Source organism: Rousettus aegyptiacus, unplaced genomic scaffold, assembly GCF_014176215.1.
Source record: "Rousettus aegyptiacus isolate mRouAeg1 unplaced genomic scaffold, mRouAeg1.p scaffold_m13_p_2, whole genome shotgun sequence".
NCBI classification, from domain to species: Eukaryota; Metazoa; Chordata; class Mammalia; order Chiroptera; family Pteropodidae; genus Rousettus; species Rousettus aegyptiacus.
This window is the reverse complement of record NW_023416295.1, coordinates 165,788,625-165,811,760: the sequence shown is the minus strand read 5'-3', so window position 1 is coordinate 165,811,760 and position 23,136 is coordinate 165,788,625. Positions and strand designations below refer to the sequence as shown.

Below are 23,136 nucleotides of genomic sequence, written 5' to 3'. Positions count from 1 at the left end.
TGAAGTTATAAAGTGAAGTACCTTCTGCAAGTAAAAGAGTAAGCGTAGATCTTAGTTTCGAAATTTTCACAAAAGTATTTGGCCACTGCAGTGCATTGTCGGGTCTTGAAGGGGCCTGTGAAAGTGAGGGACCCTGCAGCGCAAGCTTCGTTAGTTCCATGGAAATCTGCACCTGCTCTTGATATTGTAATTGTCCTGTGATGACTGAAGCTAAGGCAGCCATCCTAGGACCACGAGGCCAACCCAAGAAGATAAACTAATAAACTAATAAATGTCCTTGTTCCTTAAGCCAGATTTAGTTGGGTTTTCTTTTATTTGCAGCCCAAACTATTTGGACCGATACAGACTTATTTCTGAAAAAGTTTCTTCTGCCAACCACATCCCCCGTTATGCACTGGATGAGGAAGAGTGATCTGGAATAGGACAGAAAAAGAGGGGCGCAGCAGCAACGGCAGAGCAGTTGGATCTGCACGGCTGACGTTGCCTTAGAAGATGCAGAACTTCTAAGACGACAGGGTGAATGGATAATTGAATTAGAGCATTCGCTTGCCTCTGGAAAAAAATGGCGAGGGTCCTGAAGAAGAGGAAAACGATGTAGACTCTGGTCGTGATACGGAGTGGCGAGTTAGCAGAGAGACAACGGGGTGATATTCAATCGTATTGAAACTTCCTTGGGCTGTCCCGGGTGCACCGCTGTGAAACACAGCAATGAGAACCCCTCAGAGGACGAAGTGTTAGTGCCGACACACGGGGCTTCACAGCACACATAAAATCCTTCTACCTCAGCCAACAGTATTTTAACCAAAACACTGGTATCTTTGAGGCTGTCAGCTAATAATAGCCTATGCCCTGTATGGAACCCTGGCTTTATGTCAAGCACCGTGCCAGCACTTTACATATAGGGCGTCATTTAATCCTCATAGCAAATTTATGACAGAAGAACTATCATCCCCATTTATCAATGAAGAAAGATGGAGGCTCAGAAAAGTTGAGAAACTTGCCCAAAGGCACAGTCATGAAATGATGGAACCAGAATTCAATCCCAAGAGTTCGAATCTAGCATTAGCTTTTCTTGCCTCATTTTCCTCTTCTTTGAGTCCTTCCCAATTTCCCCAAAATTGCAGACCAGTCTCTGTTTCAACTACTCTATTCTGCTATTGTAGTGCAAAATCCGCCATAGACAATACATAAGTGAATGAGTGTAACTGTATTCCAATAAAACTTTATTTGCAAAAACAGGCAGTGGACCTGACTTGGCCTGTGGGCCACAGTTTGCTGACCCCTGCACTAGTTTATCACCGACTTGCTTCTCTTATCAGCACTTTCACCCCTTGTACCACAATGCTCATTCCTGGTGACACACGGAGTCCAGATGACTCCAGTTTAGCTGTGACAGAACATACAGTTTACCTTGAAGTATTGAAGCTTCAGCTATATAGGCTCACTTGTACAGTTTTCTTCTATGTGTGTGTGTGTGTGTGCGCGCGCGTGCGCGCATTTGTGTAATTATATATATAATTGCATATATATTGCATAAGGAAGATATTTTAATAATACTTCCTCATCCAACTACTTTCACTCAGTTGAGTGGCATTAAAATGGTCACAGGTATTTTGGGGGTCTGACTTAAACCATTTAGTTTGGATCTGATGAGATGATTATGCAGTTCACAGTAAGTTATGTGTATGGTTACACTATTGCCTACTGCCTAGTGTGGGAATGGCTTCCAGAACACTCCTATGACTCACCATGACACTCATCCATCATTATAACCCAAAGGGGTAGGGTTAGAGATCACTCAGTGCTATGAAATTGTCCTACGGAGCCTGGCACTAACAGGAAGTGGGGGTGGAAGAGGAACAAGGCTTGAAATGTAGGAAGGCAGAAACCCGTCTGTGGAAAATGCCTTTAAGCATCAGACATGTAAATTTCTAAGTGGAAGAATGGGTTCTCATCCACGCCTAATTAAAACAGAATTTCTCTCTTCTCAGAAAACACTTGATAATGCAGCATACGTGATCGTGGATGCAATACACATTTTCATGGGTACTGCACAAAATAGTAAGGCACTTAATGAATGTTGGCCATTTTATTTCATTTTCTCTTCACTGTTTATAAAAATGAGTGGAAAATAGAAAATTGATGACATTGATATGAGCACTAAGAAATATAGCTCTCAGAAATGTAACACTATTAAGAACCAAGAGGGAGAACATGGAGCAGACAAATCAATAAATTTTTAGCTTTCAATCTGGCACTCACTGATATAAGCTGGCCAACCATATTTATCTGTGAAGAAAAAGAACAAAATGAAAGAACATGCACATAGCACAGGCGCCATGTCATCAAAGATGATGCAGAAATGGGAATTCTATAGTGCACTTGAACTGGGAAGACGCCTCCCTTCCTTCATCCTTTATAACATTTGACTTATAGACACATTTTCAATAGCTCATTTGTATAGAAGTCGGGCACAGACTAAAGACACTTGATATCCCTAAGCTTTAGTTTCTTGATTTGTCAAATGGGGATAATAATACGATTCTCGTGAGTCTTCTATTAGAAAAAGTTTGTGAAAGTGCCTCAGAGGGGAAATAGTTCAGACGGAGCATTTGGATGGTTTAGCTCCTTCCAGCATGAACTCTGAAGTCTTGGGATCTTGGATTCACATCCCAGCTTTGCTACTTATTACCTGTCAGCACTTGCACAAGATATTTCACTTTTCTGAGCCTCAGTTTCCTTATGTGGAGGATGGGTTTAATGCTTATAACCACTCCACAGGGTTGTTAGATACTCAAATGAGAAAACACTTTGTAGATGTTAAATACTCTCTATGCAACTTTTAGTTGTGATCATCAACGTTTTCACGTATGGAGAACAGAGAATGAAAGTGAAAAGGAAATAGAAGCAGCAGGGCACAGGTAGAGACATAAGAACTTTTTACAGAGTTTGGCGTCGAGAGTCTGTTCTGGTTAGTGAGTTGAATCCATGGTAGGGAAGAACCAAAAGACAACAGTCTTATCTTGGCACAACACGTTTTGGTCGTAAATCACTTTTTAGGCGATAGATTAAAAAGGACAACTGGAAGCTAAGAAATTGTCATGCTAGGATGACCAGAGGCCCAGAGGTGGCCTCCTGAGCTGGCATTATCCATGCAGCACGGGGAGGCATTGCCCAGGGCTGCTCCACTCAGCAGATGAGAACGGTCAGGATGTCCTGACCTGTTAGACATGGTCCTGAGGCCAACATGGCCGATCCTGGTGAGGATCACTCTCACTGGTCACGCAGCAGGTGAGGGTAGTTCCTCCTCCTGTGCTGATTCCAATTCCTGCTTCCCTGGAGGTCCTGCTTCGTCAATTCCTCTCTCTTGCCTCTGAAAGCCCTGCCCCTTCCTGAATCCTCCTAAGAATACATATATGTTCGAGCCCCCCGTTCCCAAATCATCTCTCCACCCTGCCTTGCTCTCCCTCCTCTCTTCTTTGCTGTTGTACTCCTTCAGAGAGTTGTCTACACTTCCCGCTTCTTCCTGACTCTCCGCTTACGCCTTCACCTCTCAGAAGCATTCGATTCCAGTTGTTTCTTGATCACCAACAACCAACAGCGTAAAAACTCCCAGAGGTTTTGCATCCTTAATATCTCCCGCCTCCATCATCTCCTTGTTATTTCGATGGCTGTGACCTTGGTTTTGACACTAATTACTTTTGATTTAGATAATTGCAATGATCTCTGGACTCTCTCTTTACTAATCTTCATGCATATCATTTCTGGACTCTTCTCTCTGAATCACAACTCTGAGCCTGGTCTTCTCCTGCTCAAAATCTGTCACTGGCTTTCACAGAAATAGTTTAAACTTTCTATATCACTACGCTCCTATCAACTTTAATTATTCTTCCTTTCTTGTACATAGTGAGTACTTTAATACTGATATGCCATTGCTCATACTGTCACCTCTTCCATTTCTACACGCATAAATCATACCAAATCTTCAAAGCCCAGCATAAGTATTTCCTCCTTCATGAATCCTATTCTTTCTTCTCAGGAGAAATAAATTGCTCCCTTTGCCTTCTCTAGAAATACATACATTTATACCCGTTAGTATAGTTTTTATACTTTAGCTATTATATCCCTCTTATTGAATCGAGGACTTTTTGAGAATACAATTCATACTTGTATTACCACAGTACACAGTACAGTACATCGCACATAGCAACTTTCCAATTAGCATTTCTTGAACAAATAAATGAGTATATTTTAAAATATCATTGGCATGAAAATGGTAGCCGTAAGCCAAAATCACCGAGAATTTTACCATATATTAAAATCACGTTTATCGCACTCATTAATCTAGGGGTTGCAAACTCAGACACAGAGGCCAGGCGAGTGGTGTAAATGGTCAAACGGGCTGGGTAAGTATGGTGGCGAGCGTTGTAGTGTCTGCCACATCGAACAGAGGCGGTTGCTACTCAGCAACCAGTTGCCAGTTGGAAATTTGGGTCCAGCACGACTAGGTCGTTTGATAGTTAGAGAGATACTAGAAATATGAATATTTATGTGAAATCTTCCAGCTTATAAAAGTTGGCAACCAGCTCAGTTTTTAACAATTGGGCTGCCAATTTGCAGGTTTGGGTTGGAGAACATTGTACTCTGTTTAAGTAAAAATGCTAGTTAATTGACATACCAGATACACTATACCCAGTCAAGGATGATTGACTCTCCGAGAATTAGAGCATCCTGCAGTGCACGTAAGGCTGGCTGCACAGTTGATTCAGAGGCACTGGGGGCCTTTGCCATGTCATGGCTCCTCATTTCTAGCATCGGTCATTATCAGGGAAAACAAAGAAGAGATTTCTGGAACTGGAACCATCTGCTTGTCTGTATTCTGATGACGACTGCTCTGTTTTTTAGTGACTGCAACTATTTCCAAGCCTATTCTCATTTTCCCTTAGTCTCCTGCACTCTGCTGGCCTTTGGACAGATGTCAGAGAACCCCAAAGCCTGGTATCCGAGCTCCTCAAATTTGTATAACCTCGGTGGTTTGGCAGGGCCCAAACTCAAGGAAGTGGAGGCCAGAGAGGAAACCACCACACTCCCCAAAAGCCCCAGATCATCTGCTTAGTACCATTTTATAGGAATTATTAATAATCATGGTGATAACAATAACCGTATTGAGCCCCTAAGCTAGGCATTTCACAAGCTTGTTGAATTTTCACAATAATCCTGCAAACTAGATAATTGTATTAATCAGGATAAGTTAACGACTATAAGAAGGCAACTCCAAAATTCTAGTGGTTGAACACAATGAAAGTCTGTTGCTTGTTCATCTCTCAATCTAATGTGATTTGGATTAGGAGGGAGAACTCTGCTCTACACAGTCACTTAGGAACCCAGGATGCTTTTACCTCATAGCCGGACCCTCTTCTGGGATCTCAGGATTCTCTATTCAGCTGGAATATGGGGAAAATAACACGGATTGCAGATGTTAGATTTTTGCCAAACAGTGCTGGAAGGGGCTCACATAGTTTCTACTTCTATTCTATGGAACAGAACTCAGTCATGTGGCCATCTCTAGCTGCAAATATAGTCAGGCAGGAAGGAGAGGAGAACCAGGTGTTGGTGTGCTCTAGCAGCCTCTGCCAAAAGCCATTCCCATATCCCAGAGGAGGAAAATGAGACTCAGGGAAGTCACATCACTTGCCTAAGGTTATAGACCACTAAGTGTTAGAGCGGGACCTCCAACCTAAGCTGGTCTGGCACCGATGTCCACTTTTTTTCATGGTTCCATGTGGTCCTTTTTGCAACTCCCAGTCCATCTTGTACTGCCAACATTAATGAGACCAGTTGCATCTGGAGAATATTTTATTGGTCTATCCCTGTGGGACTTTGCCTAAAGTGGCTCTCAACTCTGAAATCTTTGGATTGCCCTAAAGAGGCACTATCTGCTTTCCCCTAGAATAGAAAAACGAAAGGATCAGGCCACAGTGACGTGCACCTCACCCATGCATCAAGGTTTACCTGGGGCACTCTGAGACTAGTGGCATGCCATTGCACATTGTTGGTTAGCTGTGTATGCTTCCCTCACCCCCCAGTAGCTTGAGAGCATATTGAACCTCATGTTCCTGATGCTCCAGAGCCCCACCATGGACCTGTGCATAGCGTCGGTACCTATTCACGTATCGTGGTTCCTTAATTTCCTAGAGTGAAGGTGGCTTACAGGGTCCATACAGATGTGTCAGTGTTGACCATAGGAGGGCATTAGAACGTATAATCAGCTGTAGAAAGGAAACTACAGTGTTACTCTTTCCAGAACTACCTTCCCACTAAAGACGAAAACAAAAAAGTGAAAACCAAACAAACAAAAAAACAACTTGGCTAAGTCCTCCTGCTGCACACTACTCCAGCGCTCTGTATTCTCAAGTCCTTCCTTCGTGACACTCATTACAATTACAATTTAGATTTGTGAATAATTGGTTTAATGTCTTCCTCCTTCTCTGGACTATAAACTCCACGAGGGCAGAGATCATGTCCTTTTCATTCACCACTTGTATCTATCAGCTAACACTAAACAATTAATGATGCCCAAACCCAGAAACTTAAAACAATTGTTTATTCTCACTTACATATCTACAGGCCGGCTGGGGCTTGACTGATCTAGACGAGTCCCCATTGCATTTATTTCCAAGCTGACAGCGCTTCTCATTCTTCAGACCCACTGGCATGTTTTTCTCATCGCAATAACAGAAGCGCAAGAGGCAGTGAAAGCAAACAAAGTCTCTCAAGGCCTACTCTTTGAACTGGCACACAGTCACTTTCATCCACACTCTATTGGCTACAGAGCTACGTGGCCAAGCCTGACCTCAGTGGGGTGGGAAAATGCTCTCCGCCTCTAGTAGGAGCAACTGCAAAGTCACACAGCATAGGGTGCAGGTACAGGGGTGGATGAAGAAATGGAAGCAATAATGCAATGTGTTGCATGGCCACGTCCACAGTCGCCAGCCCACTGCATTGTACATCAGAGATGCGAAATAGGTACTGTTTGGACACAGGTATATGGTATTCTTAGTAAATTACTCTCTCTGGGTTGGGGGGGAAAAAAACGCTGGTCGGTGAGGATTAACTAATGTGGCAGGATAATATATTAAGAGATTAGTTTGTGTTTGTTCTTCCTAAATCTTTCCCTCCCTGCAGTTCAAGCAGGGGGCCGGGCGGACTCTGCGTGCCTGCTTACAGGGCGGAAGAGATACAACAACCTGGAGAGCCCAGAGCTCTTCTGATCTTTTGTTTAAGCCTCAGTCATTTGATGAGAAAATGTCGGTCTCCTCAAAAAGGGAAGGAAGGCTAGAGAGACTTAAGAGGAAGACTTGCATAGCCAGGAAGGCAGGATGCTGGCCACAGTTTCGTCACACAGTAGACACCCACACACTACTCTGTGGCCTGTTCTGGGATGATGTAAGAGCTTCAGAAAGGACAGCTGTCCCATGGGCCTGAAGCATGAGATGCTGGTTCCATCCCAAGATCCCCAAATCTTATGAATAGCCCAGATACAAAGACTCTTGAAGGACTCACATCAAGTGTCCCCTTGGGCTTGGACAGAGAGGACACCTGACCACTTGAGCTTCCCAGATCCTGTTAAGACGCTGGGACATGAAGGAGTCCCAAGTAAGTTTTGAGATTAAATCTCCTACATCCCAGTGGAATACGGGTCTTATGTCATAATTAAAGTGATTTAAAGAAAATATTATTTTCTATATGTCCAAGTTAGAGAACAGTTATTCGCATCCATTAAACTATGAAAATTATAGCTGGGAATTGGTAAACCAAGGCTCTTTGAAAGCTTAACGTAATAATAGTACTTAAATATTTTGAGGACATTTGTTACTATTTTCATGAGAAATCTTATAAATCCATACAAAGGCCTGCAAGAGCACTAGGGGAAAGATGCCCATAATAAAACAAAGGACCTTTCCCCTGCTTCCCAGGGTTTAAGGGCTCTTTTGTAAAACCCACACAATCCAGATTGTAAAGTTAAATTAGCATGTTTAAATTAATGTTTAAATTATGCAGGCTCCCAGCTGTGCTATGATGTTTGCACACTTTCTAGGAAGTGACTAATTATAATTAGTACTTAAATACAAAAGACACACCGTCATTAAAAGAAAAGGAGAAAAATAAATCTCGTATGTTTAGGCCTCGGCCTCCCGGCATTGGCTGTTTTCATTTGCTGAGGCTGAGGTTGCTAGCTGGAGGGCAGGGACATGAATATTGGTGTCCCTACTGCATGTGAGAAGACGGATTGAGGTGTTCGTGGGTTAAGCAAGGATGCCAGACGCAGAACAATTCCCAAGCCTGAGAATCTGACGTTGGTTGGCCACCTCGCCAGGAAGGCAGTCAGGAGCAGAAACAAGGAGCAAAGCCTCGGCAGCTCCGGGTTTTCTTCCTGGCCCCGTGTCTCATTCTTTGTGGAAGGTCATTTAGCTTCTCTGGGTCTCAATTTCCTGACCTGCAAAGTGGAACCAACCATGCATGCCCTACATGTTTGATAAGGTGTGTGTGCGTGTGCGTGTGCGTGTGTGTGTATGTGTGTGTGTGTGTGTTTGCATGTGTTTTCTCTGAGGCAATAGCTACTATTTTTTGAGTGCTTACAAGGTGCCAGGCCCTGGCTGGATCCTATGGATTAGAGGGAAAAGAGGAAACACAGAACCTCCCCTCTTGTGCTCCCCAGTTAACCTACTTATTTTTATCATGGTGGTTTTCTCGTTCACCTCCTTCACCATCGGAGACAGGGTCTAGGTCTTTTTCACATCTCCGGTGACTCCCATTGCGTTTGCACATAGTAGATGCTTGATAAATACTCTTTAGAAGAAGTAAGGAAGAGAAACACCTTGCCTCATATTGATAGAAAATAATTGAAGTGTGCTAGTCTTGCCTCATCTGCACCATAAATTCTTTGAAAATAAAAAGTGTGTCTGACATATCTTCTGGTATTTACGACAGTGCCCAGCAATTCTGAGCACATAATTATACATAGTTCTCATGAATATTTATCAAGCCTCTACTTTGAGGAAGGCTCCCTAGTAGGTGCTGAGGGTACAACACTGAACAACACAGCCACCCAACTTGCCTTATGGGATTTTAGTTGGAAAGAAAAGTTAGATCATTAATAAATCATCAAACCAAGAAATACTCAACCACAAATTGTGAACAGTATAACGGCAAACCCTAGGAGCTGCCTAACACCATACCCCCCCTTCTTTCTTTTGCTAATACAACCCTGATTTTGTTTAGGAAGCCAAATCCCCAGTCCCAAGTCGCTCACTATAATTCAGTTGAATTAGACTAAATTGCCATGACACTTCCATTTTCCTCTGCCAGTTTTAGGTCTGAGATGGACATGTGACCCAGTCCTGGCCAATGGGCTATAAGGGAGAGTCTACTGGGAGCTTCTGAAAAACATTTTCCTCCCTGATAAAAGAGAAAGCTACTTGAGGGAAAAGCCCATTTGTCTCTTTCCCTATCCCTCCTGCTTGGGATGTAATCATGCGATGATGCGATATTTGCAGCTGTGGCAGCCATCTTGTGACATTAAGGGACACATTGTTGATACACAAATGACAGCAGAGCAGGCAGATCGGATCTATCTTGGCTCCCGATGGCGTCTGTTGGAGCCTCTAAAGAAGCCAGATTATTAGCTTCCTTTTTCTCATTCTGAGTTGTGAAGAAATTGAGAAATCAGATAATGGAGGAACAGTTGAAGGAAAAAATATTATCTTGGTTACTAATGAATGCTAGATGTGGGGACATAACTTAATGGGAGAATCAGTTGGATTTGACCCTCCAAGTTAGGCAGACTTAGCGCCTCCTCACAGATCATATCCACACCAGCAGTTCTAAGAGGAGCTTGACCAACTTTATCAAACAGGTAAGCCATTCTTATCTGGGGATGGAAAGAACAAAGGGGAAGAAAGAGACCAGGAGTTACAGTGATTGAGCTTCCTTCACATGAAAGCAAACTTCAGCAAGGGGCACAAAGCACCCCTCCCTCATCCTGATCACATAGCTGAGCCGTTGCACCAACCCTAAAATTACCTTTAAACCTCTTATTACACGAGACTCATAAACCTCTACTATTTAGTTCCTTTTAGTCAGATGTTCTGTTTGAAGCATCTTAACTGTTATAAGAACATCCTGTTTGTTCTGTTCAAAGCATTCTAACTGGTCTAAGCACAGAGGAAAAGCAAAGCATGGTGGAAAGGGAAATTCCATTTTAACTTGGGCAGGTAGTCAAGGAAGAGCATCTCTAAATTCATATCATTTAAGCTGGTCCTGAAGGGTAAGGGAGAGGAGGCTTCACACACAGAGGGAACAGCAATTGAGGAGATCTGGCGTTATGAAAGAAGGTCCATGTGGCTGAAGTGAACTCAACGAGAGGGAGATTCGTGAGTTATGACATCAGAGAAGGTGGGAGGCACTGAATCAGAGCTTTATAGACAGGATGTGGCAGATTGGGTTCCCAGGAAACAGGAAACCAGAAATTTTGCACACAAGTATATTTATTAAGGAGTGCCCTGGGACCTCTCCAGAGTGAGAGGAAAAGAGGGAAACGAATCAGTATGGGTCAGAAGGACAAGGTGAACTGTGATGAGGTCCAACATCAGACTCAGGTGACTGCATTGGGGGATCTGGGTATAGAATAGCCCTTCAAATCTGTTCCAAGATAGGTCAAGACAACCAGAATTTCGTACCCTCCCAACAGATCTGTCATTGCATCTGAGCCACCTGGAGAAGGTGGCACTGCAGCTGGGATAATCCCTGAAGGGGCTGACAGCTGAGAGGGCACATTTTCCCACATTAAGAATCACTGTTTTAGCCTCAGATATTTGAATAACTTGCTTAAAAGCAAAGATGCACCCTATATGGCCCTGGCCTAATTGTTCAAGATCCTTGGGTTTCCCCCCAGGGTGGTAGGTGGGAATTGGGCTTTAACTAATACTTAATGCCTTCTTAGAGGGAGCGGGGAGTAATGATTCCAGCAAGATTTGTACACCTCGAAAACCTGTACAGGTACTAACACAAAGCCCACCTCCGCTGCCTGGTCACTAGCTGATTATTTACTGCCACTTAATGAGCTTTGTGAATAAAAGCAAGATCACAGCCACCCAGTCTTCTTACCTTCTCCCTAAACAGTTTCATTGTCTTCCTTTCCGGCATTTCCCTTGAACTTCTTGTCAAGGCCGACTCAGCTATTGTCTTCCTTCAGCATTCTCCACTCAGCTTTGGACTCTGAATCAGGCCCCAGTGCATATTCTCTGAGTTTTTATTAATATTCATTGTGTCGACTTCTCCTGCAAAGAGTTAGCCATTTATTAGCTTTTTTTTTCTTTTTTTTCCTGAACCATTGCCTTTGTGACAGGAAGGAGCTCTCAGAATTGCAAGGGATGCCTGAGTGAAGAGACACTTAGACAATGGCATTTAATGGGGATTTGGGGGTCTTCACAGCTCCCCTGTCTCAACTGATAACTGTTCTTCCTTTCTTTTAGGAAACCGCCCCTTGATACAGGTTACCAGTCATGTTCCCTGCTCTGGCCTCTGTAAGATGGACCAATAGGAGGGCCAGTTTCTTCTGGTCACAGGGATTGAATCAATGATGAGCATGTGAGCTCAGCTGAACCAATCACTGTTCAGCTTCTTTCATTTTAGTAACAGAGTTTGCTGAACCTGGAGCTGTTGGTGGCCAGCTATCCCACTAGAGGGAAAGTAAAGCCCCCCCCACACAAGGAGAGACAGAAGAACAAGAAGCAGAGAGACATAATAGCATTTGAGACCCCTTTTGGCTGATGTCACGGAGGTTAGCCCATCCATCCCCTTGATTACGCAGAGCCAAAAATTTCATATCCCTCCTTCACCCCTGGCTTTTAAATTTTTTCTTAAACTAATTTGAATTGACTTAATGTTACTTGGAAGGAAATTTTTCTGACCGATACAAATTAACTAAGGTATATAACATCTATAGCAATATCAGATATTAGAACAGAAAGGGATTTTATTCCCTTGTTCATGTAATCATTCAATAAATAGCTATCAAACGCATACTAGTTCAAGCAGGTATAACAGCAAAATAGATAATGAACACAAAGAGGACAAACATCACCTCGTAAAGAGCTCCACCCCGTCTAAGTTAACACCGGCCGTTTTCTCTGCCATGTCTGTGCTGTGGGAGAGAGTGAAGTTCTTTTCAGTGGCATATTCGAGCAAAGAGTAAATGGCTCTCTGGCAGGAAGAAGTGCTATAGATATTTTCAAGCACTGATAGAGGGCCAAATCCCATGAGTTCTAGGGTTTCTTTCAATCCTGACATTCTAGGGTAGAGGTTTTCATATCCTTTTAAACATTCTGTTAGAGAATCTTCCCAACCTAATTCTGATTCTGTCCAGTTCCAGCTTATGGAAACCTGGGCATTTTGCATGGCAGTAAGCAGTTAGTAGGTACTTATTAAATGGTGGGTAAGTGTTAGGTAGGAACCTCCTTTATTCCTTGCTTCATGTTTCCAAGTGGAGGGACCACCATTAGAGTAACACTTCTTCACTCTACCCCCAGAGGAGGAGTGCCTTATCTGATTGATGAATTTAAGACAAGGAGGTGAGCCTGCTCAGTTCCATCTCTTTCTCTCTGGGGGCCAGATGTTCATGAAATATTCTCATCAGCAATAAGCAGATCTGTCCCTGCAGGAAAGGCCTACATTTTGGGAATTAAGTTCAATACTGGGAAGTGTTAGCAAGTAATTTGGTCAGATCTAAGCCATGCTTATTGTTTTATCAGCAGTAAAGCTGACATTTTTATCTCCATCTGGCTGACTCCTTGGGGTTTTTCTCAACTAATTAGGAACTTGGGCAGGGAATAGGGGTGTCATTTATTAGCTCCCTAAATCCCAACAGTGGATTTATCTTACTTACAGTAGAATTATCGTACTTATCTGACTTGGTTTACCCAGCTCTTCAGCCTCATTCCACACTATTTCCTTCCCACCTTTTATCCTCCAAGAACATCAGAGTGCTTGTCGTTTCTTTCATACCATTGCAATTTCATGGTTTTATGCCTTTATTTATGTGTTCCTCACCCGTACCCTACTGCGTCATCGGCTAACAGTTATCCACTTATTTGTCCTTAATGCCTCATTGCAGGGAACACCTCATCCAGGAAGTCTTCCCTAACTGGCACCTTCCCACTATTTCATGCTCAGTTTGGGGCTCCCACGTGAACAAAGCTCTGAAATGAATACACCTGCTATATTATTTTAAAATGTCTATCTTTCACTTATTAATTGGGGACCATGTGTTCTTCATCTCTGAATCATCTCAGACTCAGTTCGAGTGCAGTAAATGTATGTTAAGTGAATGCAGAAATTAGCCCATAATAAGTAAGACCCATTCCTGAGGCCAGGCTGAACTGGAAAGGGTATATACACCAGCCAGAGGTCAGGAGCAGAATCAAAGGTATAGCCAAGGAGGCAGAGCCAAGCATTTAGTCTACAGGACCAGGCAAGGAAAAAAAATAACAAAGTCAGCAGAGGTGAAAACAGACAGGTGGAAGAAGAAGCCAAAAAAGGAATCTAGTGCAAGAAACGGGTAAGGGTAAGTAATACAGATCTCGGGCTGAGGGCAAATGTGCCCGGTGCTCACTTATCACATGGTGCCAAGTACGTGGTCAAGGGAGGGGATGAGAATCCCTCAGATCACAGGCAAAGAGTTGGTGACATGAGTGCAGGGGAAAATCAGAAGACTGAGAGGAAGAAGATATGGAGCCTGGTCCTAGCTCTGCCACTAAACACACAGCCAAGCTTAAGATGAATCACTTCCTTTTCCTAGGAGAGAGTTTCCCCATCTATAAACCTGAACAGCATGTTCTACATCACTTCTAAGTTCTCTTTCAGGTCGAACAAATTGTGATTCTTCAAATGCTCTTCTATAGTATAATTGGAGAGGATTCTTCTGTTACATAAATAATATAACATTTACACTCCATTTTATTCGTATATTCAACCAAAAGTACTTTCTCTGTTTTGATCGCAGTTCTTCTGACATTAAGATTTGACTAAATATTTTTTTGAGATTCCTTCCAGCTATGGAATATTTACTGTGCTGTCACTTTCTCCATTCATTGAACGCTTACTCTTTGTTTCTCTCTGTGCTTGGCACTGCGGTGGCTCTCTGTTCTGAACGAATTTATTATCTAGTCGAAACAATAAGATTAACCCCTTAAAAGTGATTGAGAGAAAAAATCCAAGCCGTTGTATAACTTAGTGCTAAATTGTATATTATAGACTGTAAGCAATTGACAGATATAAGGAGGATCGGGAGGGGTTGATGATATTAGGGAAGATTTTCTGGAGGAAGTGGGCCTCCAAGAGTGACTAGGACCCAGACAGGTAAAAGGTAAAAGGAAGATAGAGATGGAAAGATGAACTGATGAATGGATAGACGGGTGCATGGATAGATGGATGGATAGAGTAGGAGAGTCTTAGTAAGAGATATAGCCCAGGCAAAAGTAAAACCCTAAAAATAACCCTGAATTTGTACAGGGCTCCTTATGGAAACCTGCTCTGCTAGAGTAAGGAGAGGAGAAAGATAGAGGCTAATATTTGTAGTTCTAGGTGCTTATAGCTAATAGGTTTTGGTGTCTGCACTCTTACAGGCCCTCTTTCTAAGAATAATCCCCAGATAGAGCTTAAGGAGTGGGCCTGGCCAGGGCTGTGTTTATACAATGGGACCAGTATCGCATCCTGGTCACAGATAATTGGATCAGGAGTAAACACTGGGCCTAAACTCGATCCAGTTCTTCTCCCAGAAATACAGCATTGGACACAGGGAAACTGAACAGGTCTTTCTGTGGAAAGGCTGGAGTGCAGAAAAATCTAGAGAAGGGGGAAATAGCGGGAGGTGGAAGGGAGCTAAGGAAAGCTGAAGGAGATCAGTCTGCAGAGAGCAAAGAGGGGAGAATATGCACAGAGGAAAAGATGAAGACATCGTAAGACAGGTTCTGTGGCTCCTGGGAGATGGAACATGTATCTGGATTCCAACGATCCACTTCCTGGTTCCTCCCCCTGGAGACTCTATTTTATTTCCTGTTCCTCGATTTCAGCTGAACCAGTTGAAGTGACTGCCTATTCCTTAGAATAAAAAGCCTTGACCAGAACAGTCTGTTTATAAACATCTTTTCCAGATTACTCCTCACAGCAATTCAATGAGATAGGTATTAGTTCCACATTATTAATGTGTATACCAAGCTCAGAAAGGAATGCGACCCACTTAAGCACTCAGCTAGTAATTAAGTGATTAAAAAGGGATTCAAACCCAGGCCTGTCTGGCTCCAAAGACCTTCTGCTTTACCACATGGCTCCCTAAGGGGCCTTGTCAGTGTCAGAATCAATAACCGATCCCAAGAACACTTTCTCTGTAAGCTGCATGAGACTGTTCCAACCTTAGGAATACGCTGTGTTTATCCATGGGCCAGTTTAATAACTTTTGGTAATTCCGAGGTTCTCCTATGGAGGTTCAGGCACAGAAAGCTTATTTAAAACACACTAATTCAGAATTTATGAGAAGTCAGATGCTGTTATTCGTGATGCTTATTGAGTCAAATTCAAAGCAATCTTGTCCTCAGAGAATATCCAGAGTCTAGTGAATAAAGAGAAGCTGGTCAAATTAATGAAATTTTTCCAAACCTAGAAGATTAAGAACTTCCTTAATTTGAGGATCAGCTTAGTAATTCATTCATCCTAAGCAATATTCATCGTGTGGTTGCCATGCCTAACTCTTATATTTTAATGACCCATTACAAATACATCTTCTTCATATAATCTACATTCTAGTCAGACTCAACTTACCATATTACTCATACCTCTATGTCATAATATATGTGAAAATTCATTTCTTTCTCCCTGGGAGCTTCTCATCTGGGAAACTTTAATTCTTCCTTCAGGATTCAGCTAAAGAGTCATCTCCACAAAGCTGTTGCTGGCCACAAACTCTGTGCCCCATGGCCCTGAACTATCATCACTCTGTATTGTAATTGTCTCTTTTCTAATTCTCACATTTCCTTCCCACCCCTACCTAATGGAAAACTAATTGCTAATCTGATGAGCTTGAGATATCGATTAGGCCATTAGTGAGTGAGGTTGCCATGGTCAAGACCACTATATCCATCCTGTAGGGGGTCAGAACTTTTCTAGCCTTTCCCTACCACCAACTGAGAGTCAGGGAGGTGACTGACTCTTTTCTGTAACTATTGCTAAAGAGAACATGCTCGTATTGTATGATGGAGACCAGGCAACCTTGCCCCACAGGCTCAGCCATCCTCCTCTCTCTGTGTCTGCATCTTAACCTGTGCCCACACAGGTAAACCAGGTGGGATGTATGCTCTATAATCTGTGCTATCATTTAGAGGGGAAAGAAAGGAAGCCCGACTTGTTTTTCCCAGCTAGTGTCCAGTGGTCCAGCTCTATTTACCAGGGAACCCCTAATTTGCATGAGTGGTGGTGGGGTAATTGGGTATCTGATTATCCATGAATAAAGTATAATTTGATTTTTCATTTAGGTCTTCTTCTCCACTATATAAACTAGATTCTCGCAGTCAGAATTCTGGGGCCAGGAGACTCGGAGCAGGGTTTGGCACTAAAATCCCACCCCTCAATCTTGACAATACCCTTTTTAGTGAAACAGTCTAACCCAGTGATTCTCAGCTCTGGCTGCACTTGGAACTACCTGCCCATAGAGAGCACATGATTCTATTGTGTGGCTAAATTTGAGATCCTTTTCAAAGCAGGGCTTAATTCCCTCCACTCCATTCCACCTGAGGACATGAGTTCTGCTAGGAGGCAATACAAAGAAGCTTTAGGAATCTGTAGATTTAAGTAGAGCTTTGAGTGACCTTGAATTATTTCACCTCCCCGCGCCACATCTATATCACCTGTGAAATAAGAGGTTTCACTGAGAGCTGTTTTTGACATTTGGGGAATCATGGACACCTTTGAAATTATCATGAAAGCTGTGGATGTCTCCCCAGAGTAATAAACATTTACCCACATTCACATACTCGTATATCACTTCCGGGGTGTGTGGATCTCCTGAGATGCTGGCAAAAAGGACCATGAAGGTCCTTTCCAGCTTTCAGGTCCATAATCCCACTCTTCAATCTAACAGGAGCATCGAGCCAATCATATACTTCACTCCCTCTTCACTGCTGTTCAAAAACACTTGTGCTTTATCTTTAAACACTAGTGTCAGCAAAACGCTCGTGCTAGAAGCATGTAGCATCTGATAAAAATTGACTACGTTGTAAGCAGAATATTATATATATATTTTTTTTATCCAGTTCGACAATCTTTGGCTTTTAGAGTACTAAGTATTTCTGCATTTCATGGAATTACCTACATATTTGGGTTAATTTTTTAATTCACTATTTGCTTTCTCTGTTTACTGGTTCTCTTTTCCTTTTTAATTTTTTTTTGCCTTCTTTTCGATAAATTGTGTGTTTTTAATTATTCTATATATCCATTAGCGTAGTTTTACATATCAGTACTATTCTTTCAGGGAGTGTCCAGCAGACAACTGTACAGACTTAGCAGTATAAATTAGTAATTTTACTCCTTCCTGGACAATCCAAAGAACATGAACCCGTTAGCTCCATTTACCACTCTCCCGCCTTTAGTGCTGTTATGTCATATACTTTAATTCCATAATTATGTTTAAACACACAAGGCATTAATATTGTTGCTTGAAGCATTCACTATGTATTCAAATATGCCCACTTATTTTGCTTTCCATTAACCTTCATTCTTTTCTGTTTTTCCGTGTTTCCATGGGGTATCATTTACCTTCCGCCTCAAGAACTCCTGTTAGCATTTCTTTTAGTGAGGGTCTGTTGATGACGAATTCTCTGTTTTCGTTCGTCTGTAGACGCCTGGGTTTCACTTTTAACTGAAAAGCATCGTTAGTGGGTACAAAAGCCTAGGTGTCGACCATGACCTTTCATCACACCGCAGCTGTCATTCACGTCTCTCCTTCCATTGTCTTTTGCGAGGAGTCGCGTATCAGATTATTTTTGCTTCTTTAAAGGTGACGCGCTGTTTTTCCTCTGGCCGCCGTTCAGATGGCTTGTTCATCTTCGATCTCGAGTAGTGTTACTGCCATGTGCCTACGTACAGTTTCCTTTCCGCTCATCCCACCTGGAATGAATGAGACTTGAATCTGCTGTGCGGCGTCTTTGATCGGGGTTGGAAAATCCTCATCCGCCGTTCCTTCACACACCGTTTTCTCGCCCGCTATCCTTTTTGTCCATCGGTGACTCTAGTTGCTTATTTGTTCTGTCCCATGTGTTTCTTAGGTTCCTCTCCATATTTTTCATTCTTTCATCTTTTCAGGCTTGTCGATGTTTTCTTCTGACAAATTCTTCAGTTCACTGATCTTTCCTCAGCTCTTTCTAACTGCTAATAACTCCATATGTTGAGTTTTTGTTTTGGCTATTGCATTTTTTCCAGTTCCAGAATTGGAATTTGGTCATTTTTAATAGTTTCTTATTCTATGCTGAAAATTACCACCCTGCCATCTAATCTCTTAAATACATTAATGACAGTTCATTTAAAGTCCATATTAACTCCAGTATTTTAATTTCCTGTCAGTTTCTTTATATTGTCTGAGTTTCTTTTCTTCATGGTTTTTGATCAATTTTTCTTGTCTCCAGGTAAATTTGGTAATTTTGGATTCAATATCAGATATTATGCATAAAGCTCTTGATGGTGTTATCTTCCTCCAAAGAGGATTATCTTTTACTTCCGGCAAGTAGCTAGTAAAGCAGCTTGGCCCTCCTTAATTAAATCAGTAATTGAACAGATTCAAAACCAGGCTTCAGTGTTTCTGAAGGTCGATGTATTTATAGTCGATCCATATTTCTGGACTATAACCTTTGGGAGTTCCAACTGAGAGAGCACGGTAAACATCATGGTTCCTCTCCTTTGGTAGGCCCTAATCTCTAACTTTTCTGTTCAGTTTCTCTGTGTTTCAGATACTGCCTGTCAATCAGCAAACATCTCAGGAGAAAAGCAGCACAGAATATCAGGCCCGCTCTTTTTTATTTCCCTTCTCTCTGAGATCTTAGGTAGGCTCTCTTGGCCTTGGTAGTTTTCTAATACCTTTGGAGTGGTTTTTAAATTTCTCATCTAGCTTTTTAGTTGTCATTGGTGTGAAAGTTGGCCTGAAACAGGATAGCCCATATGGAAATCCTCAAGAGCTAACATTTACTAAGAGCTTAATACATGCCAGGTACTGCTCTACACACTTCATATGCATCTACTCATTTAAACCTCATCACAATTCTAAAATGTAAGTGCTCTTATTTCCCCCACTTTATGGAGAACTAATGAAGAGCTTGTCCAAGGTCATATGGTCAAAGTGCTAGAGCCAGAATTTGAAGCAGGCAACTTGAGGTAGAACCCTATTCTTAGCCTAGAACTATGAACCTCTTAATTCTCAGCTCTTCATCCTGCATTTGGGATCCATGAGGGGTACCTAATGCCTGACATTAATGCCACATTTTATTTGAGCTAATATGAATGGGCTTCTGTCACTTGCAATCAAAAGATTTCTCACTAAGTTCTTCGGACAAGCCACCTCTCCCACCGAAATGCTTCATCAGAATAAAACGCGCTAATATCCTTTCTCCGAATAAATATCATTTTTCTTCCCAGAGCTTCTCATTTGTTAACATCCTCACAATCTCATCTATTTCCTTTGTTTTTGGGAAAAAAAACCTCACTGGACAGTTCCCTCATACCCATGGTTCCAGCAAATCTACCTATAAGAAATAAAAGGTACATTCAAACTACACATAGGGAGTCTCAGTGAAGGAACCAAGTCCTCCATCAAGGTCAAAATTCCGCCAGACACGTGTTCCAAAACCCAAAGCCCAGCACAGCTGGAACAGGCGAGGTGATCGAGCCAGCTGCTGAGAGGCAGCAGCTACATCCCCTCAACTCATTAATCTGCCTCCCTCAGCTCTGAAAAGGACCCAGGGCTTCCACGTTGGCAGCATGAAGAAGCACACCATTTCCACACATAATTCCATAAAAATCCCCTCCTGGAGTCTTCATCTAAAAAAAAAAAAAAAAGTAAAAATAAAAATACTCCAGGGAACAGTCTCTGCAACTCCACATAGCTCTTTATTTAGCAAATCTTACCTCATAAAATTCATCCAGATGTTTATTTTTTCCACCGTTGTCCAAACATGGTATCCAGTGGTAGGTTTTTTGGTCCCTTGTAACCTACACTGAGCCTAGAATTCAGAAGCCCAGAGAAAGGTGTTTGCCTCAGGGGAAATTGGAGACAAGAAGAAAAGTCTCTTTAGGGAAAATGACCCCGTAACCAAGGTGAAAACAATTTATCTTTGTCAAAACAGAATGGGGAAGAGGGTGACAGATATTCACCTCGTCCAGTGAATCTGCTGTTTCCTCATATTCAGAGAGAAATCTTGAGTTTCTGGTGAGAAAGTTAATAAGAGGCCACCAAGAACTTAACAAAGTTACCAAAAAGAATTTAAGTTGCTTGTCTCAGAGATTTCTAGCAGAAATCTCTTTCCCAACAGAAAATCTTTCCCAACTCCTATACATGAATGATGACAATGACCACAATGGTTCATTTGATTAGCTATTATGTATCAGACGATTTATATGCATTATCTCTGAGCAACTAGTAAGGCAGGTATTTTTATCCTAATTTCACAGATGAAAAAATGAGGTTAGAAAGGTTGAGTACTTTGCCTACACTACCTTTGTAAATAGCAAAGCTTGGATTCTAAATTAAAGCCCATGCTCTTTTTAAAACACCATCCTGTCTTCTGACTTCTCTTCATTGTCATATCAAAAGAGTCTTGAATGTTTTAAAATGATATTAAATTGACAATACAACAGAATAACTGTTCTCCTGCAGTGAAACAAAATAAATACTGTTGAAACTAATAAAGATTATTTAACAAGATATTAAGTGGGAAGTTTCTAGTTTCTGGAATTGGCAACTGAGAGTGAACAAAGTTTCCATATACCCAACTTTCTAAATACACCTGAAAATAACAGGGCTGGATACCCACCCAGGACTTCATAGGAGCAACAGAAATACTAGTTCCACATTAGGAAGAGAGCAATTGTGGCAAGTCTAGGTAGTTAGTTACTGGCCTACTGGGTCCTACTGCATTTAAGATAAGAGAATTTTTCTTTTCTAGTGGAAGAAAAATTGAGATATAATTGAAATATTACACCACAGTTTTACTTTCTAATACTGTGAATATTCACAACAGTTCTCCAATTATTTTAGTCTCAAGACCCCTTTACAGTCTTAAATTTTACCGATGACCCTAAAGAGCTTTTGTTTATGTGAATTCTATCTATGAATATTCACAGTATTAGAAAGTAAAACTAGAAAAATTTATTATATACTTAATTCATTTGGAAATAATCGTAAATCTATTACATGTTTACATAAATTGCATTTTAATGAAAATTAACTCCATTTTCCAAAAATAAAAAAATTAACAAGACGAGTAGCATTGTTTTACATTTTTGAAAATCCCTTTAATGTCTAATTTAATAGAAATGACTGGATTTTCATGTCTGCTTCTGCATTCAATCTATTACATGATGTTGCTTTGATTGAAGAATATGAAGAAAATCTAGCATAGTACAGATATGCAGTTGGAAAAGAGGAATATTTTAATAGCCTTTTATATCACTGTGGATATTCTTTGATATTATACTGAAACTCAACACAAAGTGATTTCTTAGGGATTACTTGCATCATGGAATTTGAAACCATGTTGATCTTTTACGTACTTTATTATATTTAAGTCCATTGAGTGAAATTGGTAAAGGTGTTCAAAAGATACAAACTTCTAGTTTAAGATAAATAAGTCCTGGGGAATGTAACATACAGCATGGTGACTATAGTTAACAGTAGTGTATTGTATATTTGAAAGTTGCTAAGGGAGTAGATCTTAAATGTTCTCATCACAAGAAAAAAATCTGTAACTATGTGAGGCCATCGATGATAACTAAGCTTATGATAGTTATCATTTCTCAATGTATACATATATAAAATAATTGTGCTGTAAACCTGAAACTAATACAATCTTATATGTCAATTACATCTCAAAAATTTTAAGTACAGTAACTGTAGCTAATAATACCATATTATATATTTGAAAGTTGCTAAGAGAATAGGTCTTAAAAGTTCTCATCACAGAAAAAAATTATAACTATGCAAGGTGATGTAATCTAGACATATCATAGTGATTATGTCACAAAGTATATGTATATTGAATCATTATGCTGTACACCTAACACTAATGTGTAATGTTTCAATTACATCTCAATTAAAAAATTTTAAATCCATTGTTCTGTCTTGTTCTCAGGATGGATCTTTTAACCATTATTTTTGTAACATCATTAATTAATCAGTCATTCGAAAATACTAGTTCAATGAGTTCTGCAGATCTCTCAAATTAACACATTCCCTTACATCAGTCAAAATTCATATTCGTTATCATCACGATGTCATCAGAAAAGTCTTTAAGTTTGGAAAGCTATCAAGCTCATGGTTTCAGATGCCAGTTTTGTGAAATTCCAATTTCTGCTTAAAAACCCAAAATTTATCACTGGCAACAAATACTGTCACCTATTTTTCCGGAATTGACAGGCTCTCTTTCTACAATTCAAGAATATAGCTGCCAAATAACCAAGTCAGGATAGCAATCGTTTATATGTCAGTCATTCTTTCAAATAAAAATGATATTCCGAGAAAGAAATGGCTAGCTCAGCTCACAACTAAGTTGCGAAAGTGGTTTTTTCCCCCCTCAAGACAACCGTCAAACTCCGGCATGTAACAAAAATGGTTTACGTGTTCTTTCCATTCTGTCACATAGTATATTATATTATGAAGACATATACTCAAAGGTTAAGATTTACTAAATTTTCTCGTTCGTACCGTTTCGTCAAGGCATTCCTAGTGAAGCTGGTACGTTTTCCTGCTGGTGAGTGTGTGGTGGCGAGGAATCCAGGGACGACTGGTCCTTTCAGCTATCACTGCCTTCATCCTTGCTAAGG

The 23,136-nt window shown here is 41.2% G+C and overlaps 1 long non-coding RNA gene across 4 annotated transcripts in view; it reads right to left on the bottom strand.

The window, feature by feature from the left end:
* Positions 1-23,136, bottom strand: part of LOC118613765 — a 94,346-nt gene that overhangs the window by 8,554 nt on the left and 62,656 nt on the right. For all 4 annotated transcript variants that reach the window (XR_004955818.1, XR_004955817.1, XR_004955821.1 and 1 more), the window contains 3 exons: positions 20,224-20,318; positions 12,146-20,136; positions 11,167-11,339 (listed from right to left, as the gene is read on the bottom strand). This is a non-coding gene — a long non-coding RNA (uncharacterized LOC118613765). The remainder of the gene's footprint in view (positions 1-11,166; positions 11,340-12,145; positions 20,137-20,223; positions 20,319-23,136) is intronic.